This window comes from Schistocerca gregaria, chromosome 9, assembly GCF_023897955.1.
Source record: "Schistocerca gregaria isolate iqSchGreg1 chromosome 9, iqSchGreg1.2, whole genome shotgun sequence".
Classification (NCBI taxonomy): domain Eukaryota; kingdom Metazoa; phylum Arthropoda; class Insecta; order Orthoptera; family Acrididae; genus Schistocerca; species Schistocerca gregaria.
In genome coordinates this window covers 139,308,228-139,323,634 of record NC_064928.1, presented here as the reverse complement: position 1 = coordinate 139,323,634, position 15,407 = coordinate 139,308,228, and positions in this window count along the sequence as shown.

Genomic DNA, 15,407 nt, shown 5'->3' with positions numbered 1-15,407 from the left:
TGGGGGAAAGAAACACAGTAGAAGAAAAATGGGTAGATTTGAGGGATGAAGTAGTGAAGGCAGTGGAGGATCAAGTAGGTAAAAAGACGAGGGCTAGTAGAAATCCTTGGGCAACAGCAGAAATATTGAATTTAATTTATGAAAGGAGAAAATATAAAAACGCAGTAAATGAAGCAGGCAAAAAGGAATAGAAACGTCTCAAAAATGAGAGACAGAAAGTGCAAAATGGCTAAGCAAGAATGGCGAGGAGACAAATGCAAGAATGAAGAGGCTGATACTGCCTACAGGAAAATTGAAGAGACCTTTTGATATTCATGCAAGTGGTTTTCTTTTCTCCAGAGCTCAGATGGAAATCCTGTTCTAAACAAAGAAGGGAAAACAAAGGTGGAAGGAGTATATAGAGGGCGATGTACTTGAGGACAAAATTATGGAAATGGAAGAGGATGTAGATGAAGATGACATGGGAGATATGATACTGCGTGAAGAGTTTGACAGAGCACTGAAAGGCCTGAGCCGAAACAAGGCCCAGAGAGTAGACATCATTCCATTAGAGCTACTGACAGTCTTGGGAGAGCCAGTCCTGACAAAACTCTGCCATCTGGTGAGCAAGATGTATGAGACAGGCGAATGTAATAATTTTAATCCCAAAGAAAGCAGGTGTTGACAGATGTGAAAATTACCAAAGTATCAGTTTAATAAGCCAAGGCTGCAAAATACGAACACGAATTCCTTACGGACGAATAGAATAACTGGTAGAGCCGACCTCGGGGAAGATCAGTTTGGGTTCCGTACAAATGTTGGAACATGTGAGGCAATACTGACCCTACGACTTATCTTAGAAAATAAAGAAAAAGCTTTTGACAATGTTGCCTGTAATACTAAGTCTACAAATGCTAGAAACGTGGGTTTGCCTTTCCTTAATCTCTTTCAAATTCTGAAGGTGGCAGGAGCAAAATACAGGGAACGAAAGGCTATTTACAAGTTGTACAGAAACCAGATGGCAGTTATAAGAGTCGAGGGGCATGAAAAGGAAGCAGTGGTTGGAAAGGGAGTGAGACAGGGTTGTAGCCTCTCCCTGATGTTATTCAATCTGTATATTCAGCAAGCAGTAAAGGAAACAAAAGAAAAATTCGAAGTAGGAATTAAAATCCATGGAGAAGAAATAAAAACTTTGAGACAGCAAAGGACCTGGAAGAGCAGCTGAACGGAATGGACTGTGTCTTCAAAGGAGGATATAAGATGAACATCAACAAAAGCGAAACGAGGATAAGGGAATGTAGTCGAATTAAATAGGGTGATGCTGAGGGAATTAGATTAGGAAATGAGATGCTTACAGTAGGTAATGAGTTTTACTATCTGAGAGCAAAATAATTGATGATGGTCGAAGTAGAGAGGATGTACAATGTCAACTGGCAATGGCAAGGAAAGCGTTTCTGAAGGAGAGAAATTTGATAACATCGAGTATAGATTTAAGCCTCAAGAAGTCTTTTCTGAAAGTATTTGTATGGAGTGTAGCCAAGAATGGAAGTGAAACGTGGACGATAAATAGTTTACACAAAAAGACGGTAGAAGCTTTCGAAGTGTGGTGTTACAGAAGAATGCTGAAGATTATTGAGGAGTTTGGGCACAACTTGTCCTACCAACCGATCGCTTCTTCTAGTCATGTTCTGAGGCATCAAGGGATCACCAATATAGTATTGGTGGGCAGCGTGCAGGGCAAAAATCGTAGAGGGAGACCTAGAAATGAATACACTAAGCAGATTCAGAAGGATGTAGGTTGCAGTAGGTACTGGGAGATGAAAAAGCTTGCACGGGATAGAGTAGCATGGAGAGCTGCATCAAACGAGTCTCAGAACTGAAAACAACAACAACAACAACCACACCCTGAAGACTTTTATGTCGATCTTACCTTTATCAAAGCCTCTTATCTCAATGGATTCCCGCCTAAGCAGCCCATTTCTTCGCCAGTGTGATCCCCTGTCCGTGTCTGATCTGCTTACATATTTATGTTACTGCGCCACGTGCCCGCAACGGATTCATCGTCGATGTGCGCAGTGGTCATAATGTTTGGGATTATCAGTGTATAGTTTCTCCCGCTTACTTCTTCTACAATTCTTTAAAGTAATAAGATGTACGAACCCGTTTTTCACGCGTGAGTTGGACTCTTTAACCTCCATGTAAAGGCAAATCTTTAACAGATTATCTCATTTGTAAATGAGAACAGGATTAGGAAATGTTTGAAATTATCCTTAAAAATTGCCAGTATGTCTTCTCAGTATGAAACTCCGGATGAATATAAACTGGATGATGTGCGCTCCAGTTTACGCAAAAGCTAGTTTTTCAACTCATCTCAATGTTCATAACTTAATATCCCCTGAACTTCGAGGTCCACGCAGGAAATTATGGAACTTTGTCCACAAAAGTTTTCTTCAGTTTTATTTATTCTGCTTTGTATATGTTGGGAGGAGGGTATTTCGAACGAGACCCTGCTCCCAGCGCCGTTTCCACTTCAAGAAATAGTCTTGGTATGACCCTTGCTGGAATCCACACAGCACACTGTGAATTTTCCTTTAGATCACTTCTCATCGCTAATCATCATCATCATCATCATCATCATCATCATCATCATCATCATCATCATCATCATCATCGTCATCATCATGCTCATCCTCATCATCCTTTAAAAGGGTGATTCTCAACGTTTTTCTGCTTCCAAACTCCGCAGCTGCAGATCTGGAGAGTACAGAGCATGAGGCAGCACAGTGGTACAGTGATTTCGTGTTTCGTCCCTTAGTAGCGCACCACCGAGGATGATTGTGAGGGTGTGTTGTCGTGATGCAAGAGCCATGAACTCTCTCGCCACATTTCACGCCGTTTCCTTTTAGTTTTCTTTGACTTTCGAGGATAAGTTCATCTGAAATTCGTACCACAATCAGCATGGCTTTGGCATTTGACCTCACCTGACGGGCTTCGTTTTTGCAGAAGCTTTCGCCGACCTATTGTAAGGATTACACTTTGGTCTCAACATCACAACCATAGACCCACGTCTCATCACCAGTTACGATTCTCTTAAGAAACATCTCGTTCTCATTTGCGCGCTCGTAAGTTCAGCCGAAATAACAGCAATAGGTACTCCACCACCAACTGTATTTAATCTATCCTTTCTGAACACTGTCAGAGCTAGTTTGCCTTGTAGCGAAATTGAAGTAGGTAGTTGGTGTGAAATAGTATTGGTAGAGGTTATACCTGGCAATCGGACTAAAATATCTTCTGAGTCGGGGGGAAGGGGGAGGGGTCGGTAAAACGAGAAAATTATTTTGAACAATAACTTCATGAGCCCACTCGAAGCGTAGATTGTTCCGAAAGCGTACTTGACAGTTTAGCAAGAAATAATCCTGGACAAATAGTGAGTATTGTGGCGAATACAGTGATTAGCGACCACAAGGCAGTTGCTGCTAGGCTGAATATCGTAACACCTACAACCATAAAAAAGAAACACGAAGTGCATCTGTTTAAAAAAGCTGATAAAATGCTCTTAACGTCTTTTTAAGAGAGAGCTTCCGATCTGATCACCTAAGTGTAGAAAAGATGTGGAATGATGTCATAGAGATAGCATCGACAGCAACTGAGAGATATGTATCACAATATTATTAGTGATGGTACTGATTCCCCATGTTACACAAAACGGGTCAGATCGCTGTTGCAGAAGCAACGAAAAAATCATTCCAAATTTAAAGAACGCAAAATCCCCAAGATTGGCAAAGTTTTACAGAAGTTCGAAATATGGGCCGTACTTCAATTCGAGATGGTATTAATAATTTCGACAACGAAATTCTGTCTCGAAATCTGGCAGAAAACCCAAAGAGATTCTGGTCATACATGAAGCACACCAGTGGCAAGACGCAATCAATACCTTCACCGCGCGATAACAACGGTGAAGTCACTAATAACTCTTCTTTAGTGGCACTGTCCTCAAACACGGTTTGTAGAAACTCCTTCATCAAAGAAGACGAAGTAAATATTCCTGAATTCCTATCAAGAACAACTACCAAGATGAGAAAGATAGAAGTAGATATCCTCTGTAACACCCTAATGAACCCCGAAATCCAATTAGGAAAGTAGGGGTAAGTTATTCTGACGGGTACGACAACTTTGCCGATTATGTAACACCAGAAAGTCTTGATAAACAACATTAAGCATTATAAAGTGTGTTTTGGAAGAAAGGAAAAAGAAACAAATAATAATTTGCAAATTAATACCATGAAAGTTAAGTAAAAAGAAAAGTCGGTCAGAGGTAACTTTTATGTGGAAGAGAGTTGTAAACGCAACGAAGAAATTCAATGCGTCTACAATACTCAATCACGGAAAAGTATGTCGCTTGCTAGCTATCGTGTTATCAAGTCATACTAGAGCAGCTCTTGCCATAGCTGAGCGAACGGAGCGCGACGAGATTGTTTTACTTTCAAGAGTCATTGTTGCGTGACGTAGACGCACGGGTTTCGTGAACTGATATTTAGACTAGAGACTTGGACCGAGATAGTATGCTGGCTGTTTGTACAGAGTTATTAACGGAAGTAGGCAATACTGGACTCAACATTCATATAAGTGAACTTATAGAAAGGAATGGACAAAGCTTAAAAAGACTATAATACACATTTAGTCTCGAGTAGGAGACATTGACACGAATACATGAAGATACAATCACGCCGAGGGTCAAAGCTGTCGTAAATGTCATGATACTTGAAACTAACAGACCTGCCAGTGATAATTAGCCGTGAGTGCGTGTGGCGTGATGTTTATGGAGTATTTAGCGAAAAGGAACAATAAAATTGTTCATCAAAAGTGGAAATTCAACATGTCGCCTCCATCATTCTATGAATACTTGGTAATTGCTCATAAAAAGTTAATGAACAGTGACTAACTTGGAAGTAAATTCGTGGACTGTTGGTTGTGACAAGGAAGGTTTGGACATACATAATACATACATATAGAGCGAACAATTTTACTTAGCAACAAACAAACAGCGACCAATACGATCTGCAATTGAACTTTTTCTTCGCTTTCGGTGATGTGGACGATACGCATGAGGGAAGATTCATCAATTACTGCACTAAATTGTTAATCGGGCATATCATAATTCAACTTCAAACCATAAGAGACACTCAGAGTGCGCAGTTCGCATTAATATGGAAACTGTGCAGACTCGCAATCAAACTTTAATCATTATGCCAGGAACGATGTCTTAAGAGCTTTCTCAGATCTTTTCTCTCGTTAACCGACGGAGACATCCATCATCGCGCATCGCGTCTCGACTCCACCGACCGAGCTGTAGCAATAGGTAACAGTTCCACGGCACGGCATCGACAACACCAGCACGCGGTGGAGGGGGGACGTCACACCTCGGAGTATCGAAGCAGCTTCAGTCACTTAATAAAGCCAAGGCCTCCGGTCCAGTTTGCATACCAGTCAGGTTCCTCTCAGAGTGTGCTCATAAAATAGCTCCACATTTTGCAATTATTTACAACCACTCGCTCACAGAAAGATCCGTACCTAATGACCGGAAAATTGCTCAAGTCACGCCAATACCCAAAAAGGGAAGTAGTTGTAATCCGCTGAATCACAGGCCTATATCAATAACGTAGATTTGCAGCAGGGTTTTGGGACATATACTGTATTCGAACAGTATGAAATACCTCGACGAAAATGATTTCTTGACACTCAGCACGGATTCCGAAAATATCGTTGTCGCGTAACCTAACTAGCTCTTTATACTCATCCCCCTGTCTATAGCATTCATTACTTCATATCAAACTGATTGCATTTTTGATTTCCAGAGGGCCTTCGACACCGTTCCTCACTAGCGTCTTCTAACCAAACTGCGTGCCTACGGAGTATCGCACAGTTGTGCGACTGGATTCGTGATTTCCTGTCAGAAAGGTTACAGTTCGTAGGAATAGACGGAAAGTCATCGAGTAAAACAGAAGTAACATCTGGCGTTCCTCAAGGAATTGTTCTAGGCCCTCTATTGTTCCTTATCCTTATTAACGACATAGGAGACAATCTGAGTAGCCGTCTTAGTATATGACAGCATCATCTGCAAACAATCTGTCTTGTAAAGTCATAAGATGATCAAAACGACTTGCAAAGTGATTTAGGTAAGATCTGTATGGTGCAAAAAGTGGCAATTGACCCTGAATAAGGAAAAGTATGAAGTTATTCACGTGAGTACTAAAAGAAATCAGTTAAATTTCGATTACGCGATAAGTCAGACAAATCTGAAGGCTGTCAGTTCAACTAAATTGTTGTGTACATAGTTCCGCGTAGTCAGCGTGTACACAACTTTCCCAGTAGAGCGCGCCCCGCTAAGCACAACAGCGCAGGTGCAGCGCTCGTCCATCTCTGCACTACGAGATGGCGCTGTCTTAGAGACGGACCAAATTCTGCTTCCGCCGATCCGCGCATTAATATGTAACGCTCCCAATGAGATTGCTGCTAACGTAGAACCTTTTCTCCTCGCGGATCACACTCACGCAGTGATACATGAACGCATGAGGTATTATAACGAGTGTACAGACCTCCGATTAGTCAGTCTGCATTTGTCTATAGTCAAGTTTTAGTCTGCACCTATTAAGATTACCATATTCCTGTACATAGCCATGTAGATAAATGAATAGACACTTTGTCAAGTATCAGAGGTATGTGAGAATTAGATTAACGTACGAAGACCAAAGGAACTTCAGATTGTCAATTATAAATAGCATCCGGAACCAAGTTAAGTAATTTTTATGCTTGTTATTATTTTAATAAAGGTGTGTGAAAATTAATCAAGTTCTGTTTAAAGTTGGTCACCGTCAATCTGCTACTCTAGGCGTGCAAGTGGCATTTCCATCGTCTGACCTATGGCAGAAGATAAACACGCCACGACAAGACCGCGAGACATATTGCTGACACTCGCCTACTTCGTTAGAGCGACAAGTCAAATAATCTGATGGTGTGTGTACCGAAGGTCTTACAGTACGCACACCACATAAATACTTATGGATTACAATTACAAATAACCTAAATTGGAACGATGACATAGATAATATTGTGGGTAGAGCAAACGAAACAGTGCGATTCGTTGGCAGAACACTTTGAAGCTGCAACAGGAGAACTAAAGAGACTGCTTACACCAGGCTTGTCCACCCTATTCTGGAGTACTGCTGTGCGGTGTGGGATCCACATCAGGTGGGACTGACGAATGACTTCTAGAAAGTACAAAGAAGGGCAGATCGTTTTGCATTATCGAGAAATAGGGGAGATAGTGTCACAGATATGTTACACGAATTGGAGTGGCAATCATTAAAACAAAGGCGTTTTCGTTGCGACTGGACCTTCTCACGAAATTTCAATCACCAGTTTTCTTCTCCGATTGCGAAAACATTATGTTGGCACCCACATACATAGGGAGAAATGATCACTACAAAATAAGAGAAATCAGGGCTCGCACAGAAAAACGTAAGTGCTCGTTTTTCCCGCGTGCAGTTCGAGAGTGGAATGGTACAGACAGCTAGCTTAAAGGTAATTCATTGAACCCTCTGCCAGGCACTTTCTTGTGAATAGCACAGTAATCACATAGATGTAGATCATAATGCCGTTTACAGATTGCAAGGCGAAGGACTTTCTGGTGTTGACTCATGAGCCTTGGGAAGAAGTTGACGGAAACACGATGCATTCCAACATGCGGTTCAAAATGTTCAAATGTGTGTGAAATCTTATGGGACTTAACTGCTAAGGTCATCAGTCCCTAAGCTTACACACTACTTAACCTAAATTATCCTAAGGACAAACACACACACACCCATGCCCGAGGGAGGACTCCACCATGCGGTGTCAGGATTACATGACATAATCTAACTGAAACACTACATTCTTCTGCAATGAGAACATTTAATTTGGACAAATGTTCAGTGTCACTGTTCCTTTCAACGATCTTAATATTGCAGATTAAGGCCGTCGGCTACACCGCCAGCGGCCAGCTCCGACGATAGGCTTAACTTTTCCAGACTTGGCGGCAATTCTCGAACACTGGTGTACTGCACACGTACAACACACATAAGAATTTTTTTACGAGCACTTTCTCGTATTTCCTTGGATACGAAACATTCATGTTCAACGTTCATATTTACAGGACATGTAGATTAGTATGTTCTGCAGAAACGATTAGCATTTCACTCACCTCAGTTTAGTATGTATCCTGTTGCCTTATAGGCAGTGTCCACCATGAACTCAGCTTGTTCCATGCGTATGGGATCGACGTGTATAAGGCGCGAATGGCGTCCGGTTGTATAGCCATCCGTGTTGCTTTCAGCTGGTTCACAAGCTCATCTGTGGTGGTTGGCATTCGGTCACAGCACTGCACCCGTGATTTCATCATATCCCACACATTTTCGATTGGTGACAAGTATGGTGATCCAGCGGGCCAGAGCAAAAGGCTGACATTCTGAGACACCAAGGAGGCATGCGTTCGTGCAGCAACACGTGGTCATACATTGTTTTGTTTACAAATGAGGTGTGGCTAAGGGTCGAAGGGTATCATTCAAATAGGTCACACTGCCCTGGACATGCACCAACGGTTATTTGAGGTTGTACTCAATAGCACACCACATCATAAAGTGTTCTACATTCATACTCCGCAATCCACCATACGGTGCGTGGCGGAGGGAACCTCGTACCACAACTAGCATCTTCTCTCCCTGTTCCACTCCCAAACAGAAGGAGGGAAAAATGACTGCCTATATGCCTCTGTACGAGCCCTAATCTCTCTTATCTTATCTTTGTGGTCTTTCCGCGTAATATAAGTTGGCGGCAGTAAAATTTTACTTCAGTTAGCCTCAAATGCTGTTTCTCTAAATTTCCTCAGTAGCGATTCACGAGAAGAACGCCTCCTTTCCTCTAGAGACTCCCACCAGAGTTCCTGAAGCATTTCCGTAACACTCGCGTGATGATCAAACCTACCAGTAACAAATCTAGAAGCCCGCCTCTGAATTGCTTCTATGTCCTCCCTCAATCCGACCTGATAGGGATCCCAAACGCTCGAGCAGTACTCAAGAATAGGTCGTATTAGTGTTTTATAAGCGGTCTCCTTTACAGATGAACCACATCTTCCCAAAATTCTACCAATGAACTGATGACGACCATACGACTTCCCCCACAACTGCCATTACATGCTCGTCCCACTTCATATCGCTCTGAAATATACGCCTAAATATTTAATCGACGTGACTGTGTCAAGCGCTACACTACTAATGGAGTAATCAAACATTACAGGATTCTTTTTGTTATTCATCTGCATTAATTTACATTTATCTATATTTAGAGTTAGCTGCCATTCTTTACACCAATCACAAATCCTGTCCAACTAATCTTGTATCCTCCTAGAGTCACTCAACGACGACACCTTCCCGTAAACCACAGCATCAGCAAACAGCCGCACATTGCTATGCACCCTATCCCAAAGATCATTTATGTAGATTTGAAACAATAGCGAACCTACCACACTTCCCTGTGGCACTCCAGATGAGCACTGCAGTCACTGAGATGCCGCTGCCCTGTCTGCGGAGAACCAAAGTGCAGCCTTCATTTTGAAAGAAACAGGAATGGCATTGATAGAACCTGTCACCGGTGACTTCATTCCTACACCATTGCCTAGCATGTTATTACCCATTCATCAAAGGCAGACGGGAAATCGACGATGCGCACGTAACACATGCCGTAATAAATGTCGACACTCTGTTACCCTTGATAGCGTACGTTGTGACACACTGTTCTACAATTGCGCCAGAGCCGAGAAGGACGTAAATCGGTGCTGCCATGTCGTTTGTATGAGGAGTCGACCTTCTCGGGGAATGGTCTGTATGCTGCCTCGTGACCAGTTCCGTCACGGCTTCCGTGAACCATTCTGCACACATCCGCTACGTTATCGAATCACTTGGTCCCACACGAGCAGTAATTTCCCGGATGATTGCACCATATTCTCTCAGGCAAGTAACGAGCCCTCTTTCAGATTCACTGATTTGAGGGTACGGTCCGCTCATACGAGTGCGAGGAATCCTGCATGTCTGCTCGAGACGCACTGAACCATTTTACCTCCAGCTTACAGCGACAACGAGAGCTCCAGGCATGTTTCACTGGCAGGTGGTGTTACACCGCAATACCAACGCGGGCAGACATGGTTCAAATGTTAATAACTTCTGCAGAATATACTAATGTACGTGTTCTGTGAATTTGAATGTGTCTACAATATAATAGTGATGAAGAGTAGGCTGAAGTTCAAGACATTAGTCAGGAAGAATCAATACGCTAAGAAGTGGGATACGGAAGTTCTAAAGAATGAAGAGATACGTTTGAAGTTCTCTAACGCTATAGATACAGCAATAAGGAATAGCGCAGTAGGCAACACAGTTGAAGAGGAATGGACGTCTCTAAAAAGGGCCATCACAGAAGTTGGGAAGGAAAACATAGGTACAAAGAAGGTAGCTGCCAAGAAACCATGGGTAACAGAAGAAATACTTCAGTTGATTGATGAAAGGAGGAAGTACAAACATGTTCCGGGAAAATCAGGAATACAGAAATACAAGTAGCTGAGGAATGAAATAAGTAGGAAATGCAGGGAAGCTAAGACGAAATGGGTGCAGGAAAAATGTGAAGACATCGAAAAAGATATGATTGTCGGAAGGACAGACTCAGCATACAGGAAAGTCAAAACAATCTGTGGTGACCTTAAAAGCAACAGTGGTAACATTAAGAGTGCAACAGGAATTCCACTGTTAAATGCAGAGGAGAGAGCAGATAGGTGAAAATAATACATTGAAAGCCTCTATGAGGGTGAAGATTTGTCTGATGCGATGGAAGAAGCAACAGGAGTCGATTTAGAAGAGATAGGGGATCCAGTATTGGAATTTAAAAGAGCTTTGGAGGACTTACGGTCAAATAAAGCAGAAGGGATAGATAACATTCCTTCAGAATTCCTAAAATCATTAGGGTAAGCGGCAACAAAACGACTATTTACGTTCGTGTGTAGAATATATATGAGTCTGGCGACATACCATCTGACTTTCGGAAAAGCATCATCCACACAATTCCGAAGACGGCAAGAGCTGACAAGTGAAAGAATTATCGCACAAACAGCTTAACAGCTCATGCATCGAAGCTGCTTACAATAATAATATACAGAAGAGTGGAAAAGAAAATTGATAATGCGCTAGGTGACGATCAGTTTGGCTTTAAGAAAAGTAAAGGCGCGAGAGAGGCAATTCTGACGTTACGGCTAATAATGGAAGCAAGGCTAAAGAAAAATCAAGACACGTTCATAGGATTTGTCGACCTGGAAAAAGCGTTCGACAATATAAAATGGTGCAGGCTGTTCCAGATTCTGAAAAAAGTAGGGGTACGCTATAGGGAGAGTCGGGTCATATACAATATGTACAACAACCAAGAGGGAATAATAAGAGTGGACGATCAAGAACGAAGTGCTCGTATTAAGAAGGGAGTAAGGCAAGGCTATAGCCTTTCGCCCCTACTCTTCAATCTGTACATTGAGAAAACAATGATGGAAATAAAAAAAAGGTTCAGGAGTGGAATTAAAATACAAGGTGAAAGGATTTCAATGTTTCGATTCGCTGATGACATTGCTATCCTGAGTGAAAGTGAAGAAGAATTAAATGATCTGCTGAATGGAATGAACAGTCTAATGAGTACACAGTATGGTTTGAGAGTAAATCGGAGAAAGACGAAGGTAATGAGAAGTAGTAGAAATGAGAACAGCGAGAAACTTAACATCAGGATTGATGGTCACGAAATCAGTGAAGTTAAGGAATTCTGCTACCTAGGCAGTAAAATAAACAATGACGGACGGAGCAAGGAGGACATCAAAAGCAGACTCGCTATGGCAAAAAAGGCATTTCTGGTCATGAGAAGTCTACTAATATCAAATACCGGCCTTAATTTGAGGAAGAAATTTCTGAGGATGTACGTCTGGAGAACAGCATTGTATGGTAGTGAAACATGGACTGTGGGAAAACCGGAACAGAAGAGAATCGAAGCATTTGAGATGTGGTGCTCTAGATGAATGTTGAAAATTAGGTGGACTGATAAGGTAAGGAATGAGGAGGTTCTACGCAGAATCGGAGAGGAAAGGCATATGTGGAAAACACTGATAAGGAGAAGGGACAGGATGATAGGACATCTGCTAAGACATGAGGGAATGACTTCCATGGTACTAGAGGCAGCTGTAGAGGGCAAAAACAATAGAGGATGACAGAGATTGGAATACATCAAGCAAATAATTGAGGATGTAGGTTGCAAGTGCTACTCTGAGATGAAGAGGTTAGCACAGGAAAGGAATTCGTGGCGGGCCGCGTCAAACCAGTCAGTAGACTGATGACCAAAAACAAAAGTCGTTCGAAAGTTTATTTCCAACTGCTGAATCAATAAGTGAGGGAAGAAAACAAAAACGCTCGTGGTCCCGTGATGTGTCAAGTCACAAACGGACCATGTCCTCGGATTAAAAAGTGCGTAAGACAGGAATCTTGTCTTATTTCCTCGTTTGTTTCTTCGTTGGGCATATTGAATGGTAGGGGAGAAAAAGTTAGATTGAGGATTAGAATTAAAATTCAGGGTGAAAAGGTATCGCAGATAAGACTCGCTGATGACGTTGAATGTGTGGTGTCACCTCCAGACACCACACTTGCTTGGTGGTAGACTTTAAATCGGCCGCGATCCGTTAGTATACGTCGGACCCGCATGTCGACACTATCAGTTATTGCAGACCGAGCGCCGTCACACGGCAAGTCTAGTCTAGAGAGACTCCCTACCACTCGCCCCAGTTGTACAGCCGACTTTGCTAGCGATGGTTCACTGACTACATACGCTCTCATTTGCCGAGAAGACAGTTAGCAAAGCCTTCAGCTACCTCATTTGCTACGACCTGGCAAGGCGTCATATTCAGTTACTATAATTACTTCAAGAATGTATTCTGAACAGATAATATAGTGAATCATGTACCGTCAAGAGCGACGTTCAATCAATGGATTAAAGTTAAGTATGAAACTAATTACTTCCGCTTTCAGAATTCTCATTTCTTGTCATGTTCCAGACCTCACGTCAGTATGGTTCTTCCCTCTTCACGCCACCCTGCGTGAGCTAAAACGCGTGCATTTCGGCCTCCACTTGTAACACGGTGTTGACTCTTCTGCTAACACAAAATAATGGAATGGAATATCTAAAATTGCTGTTCTGAGTGAAAGCGAGAACAATCTAATGAGAAAAGATTATGAACTGAGAATATGCCGGAGGAAGACGAGGGTAATGGGGAATAGCAGAAAAGAAACTAGCAGTATTCCTTCACTTCATTTGCGTGGTGGTCGCTAATCCTGATGTCAAGGTTATCGCTACCTTGGAAGGAGAACAGCGAGTGACACGGAGGAGCAGGATATAAAATGCGTAGTGGCATCGCGAAAGAATGTCTAAAAGAAGTCTTGTAATACCAAATGTTTTCCTTAATTTGGGGAAGAATTTTCTGGGAATATGTGTCAGGAGCATAGCATTATATGCAAGTAAATCATGGGCTGTGGTGAAACGGTGAAAGAAGGGAATCGAACCGTTTGGGATATGGTGCTCCAGAACTAGATGAGCGGGAAGTGAGGAAGGTCCACCCAGAATAGGGGAGGAAAGAAACATGAGGAAACACTGACAGGACTATACGACGTGTGTTAAGACATCGGGGAACAACTTGGATGCTAATAGGGGGAGCTGTAGAATGTAATAAATGTAAGGGAAGACAGATGGAATGCATCCAACGAGTAACTGAGAACATTGTGAGTAAGTGCTGCTGTGCTCATTTTTTCTTTATTTTTTTTTCTTTATTGTAATTATAATCACCTCATACAAGGTGGGCTGGCAGCAGCATATTACCCTGCTCTTTAGCCCTGAGTGGTACAATAACATGACATATAGGTGGCACAGACAATACAATAAAAACGGCGGGCAAAAAATGTAGATACAAAAAACAGTAAACATGAAGGCTTTCACGCTGGATGAGAAAAACACTAACACTTGTTGACACAGCGCAAATAACACGGATGACTGCGACGGCACACGTGAACGGTGGTGGCGTGATGGCGAAAGGACACTGAACACAAAACGAGGGCACACACACGAGACACTGATGGCGATGATCTCCGGCGCGCGAATGTTCACTGAGCATGTGCGAGTCCGGGGACCTGCCAAGGGAGGGGGAGGAGGAAGGGGAGTGGGACAGGGAGGGGAAGGCAGATGCCATGGGCAAGGGAGACAGGGGGAGGGGAGGAAAAAAAGGGGGGAGCCCGGGGGAAGAGGGGTGGAGGAAGGGGACAGGGGAAGAGGAGAGAGAAGGGAGGGAGGGTGCCAAGTGGAGAGGCTACAGGAAGTGGGGGCGGGTAGGATCAAAGTTGATAGGAGGAGTAGATGGAGGGGAGGAGGACTTCATCAGGGAGGGGGAGCTGCCGGAAGCCACCTTGGGAGAGGGTAAGGAGGGTGGAGAGATGGAGACCGGGTGGGACGTGGGAATACAGGCGTAGCAGCGGGTGGGGGTGGGAGAGGATGGGCGAGACAAGCGGGTGAGGAGGGTCGAGTTTGCGGGAGGTGTACAGGATCCGTATCCTTTCAAGGAAAAGGAGGAAGTGGGGGAAAGGAATGAGATCGTACAGGATCCACGTGGGGGAGGGGAGACGGATGCGGTAGGCGAGGCGGAGAGCATGGCATTCAAGGATTTGAAGGGGTATATAAAAGGTAGGGGGGCGGAGATCCAGGCCGGATGGGCGTAGCAGAGGATAGGGCGGATGAGGAATTTATAGGTGTGGAGGATGGTGGAGGGGTCCAGACCCCATGTACGTCCCAAAAGGAGCTTGAGGAGGCGGAGTCGGGAGTGTGCCTTGGCTTGGATGGTCCGGAGATGGGGGCTCCAGGAGAGGCGACGGTCGAGGGTGACGCCAAGGTACTTGAGGGTGGGAGTGAGGGCGACGGGACGGCCATAGATGGTGAGATAGAAATCAAGGAGGCGGAAGGAAGGGGTGGTTTTACCTACAATGATCGCCTGGGTTTTGGAGGGATTGACCTTGAGCAACCACTGGTTGCACCAAGCGGTGAACCAGTCAAGATGGGATTGGAGAAGGTGTTGGGAGCGCTGCACGGTGGGGGCAAGGGCAAGGAAGGCGGTGTCATCGGCAAACTGGAGAAGGTGGATGGGGGGTGACGGCGGCGGCATGTCCGCCGTATACAAAAGATACAGAAGGGGGGAGAGGACGGAGCCTTGGGGCACACCGGCGGGGGGAAAAAAGGTGTAGGAATCCGTGTTATGGATGGTGACGTAGGAAGGACGGTGGGAGAGA